We start from the raw sequence: 860 nt of genomic DNA, 5'->3' as shown, positions 1-860 counted from the left end.
AACGCAGAATATGTAGGTACTTCATTGCGATACCATGGTACCAGGTCAGTACCAGGCAGTGTGCAGTATCTGTTCCAAATTCATTGTGTTGCCATTGCTGGTTTATTCGATGTAATAAATAGTTAAACGTGCAAGGTGCAAGTCTTGATGGGAAGATCACCCTCTTCTGATTCTCAACAGTGAGCAAAAACTAACCAACCTTAAAGACCTACCTTTTAAAAGCCAGCAAGCCCCAGTTGTTCAGCTGACCAAGAAGTGGTTGACTGGTTAGAGTTCTTTGATATTGGTTCCAGGAGTATCTGCAGGGAGCCACCAAGAGAGAGGTCTCAGATATCAAATGGGAACAGGGCAGCTGACCTTGTGCATCTTCCTTTTCGAATACCAGCTGAAAAAGCTTTTTATTCCATGTGTTTAAAACGCCCGTCTTGAAACACAGTGTAACCTGTATTGATGGCCACCTGAACTCAGCACTCATCTGTGCTTACTTTTAAGACAAGTGGAATCTAGAATGTAGTATTCTCTTTCATTGGGAAGAGCAGGACAGAATTAAAAACGCCACAAAGTCTCCTCTGGACAGCAATGAATACTGCAATGAATAACCACTGTCTATTGGTTCAGTGGTCCTGTTTTCTATGGCCACAGGCACATTTGTATATTTTTCACAAAGTCGAAGGCATGATCATTTTTCCCTTGTGATATTTAACTACTTATTCCAAAATGATAAATAAAATTGTTCTCAAGTACAAATTTATCAAATGGCATAAGAGCAGAGATTGAGTGCAGTAAGTAGATAGTTCCCCTGCAGTATTGCAGACCACTGTTTTAGTACAAGACAGTGAACTCGCCTTACCAGACAGTCT

This window comes from Polyodon spathula, chromosome 16 (assembly GCF_017654505.1).
Source record: "Polyodon spathula isolate WHYD16114869_AA chromosome 16, ASM1765450v1, whole genome shotgun sequence".
Classification (NCBI taxonomy): domain Eukaryota; kingdom Metazoa; phylum Chordata; class Actinopteri; order Acipenseriformes; family Polyodontidae; genus Polyodon; species Polyodon spathula.
The sequence above is the reverse complement of the archived record's forward strand: the minus strand, read 5'-3'. Positions refer to the sequence as shown.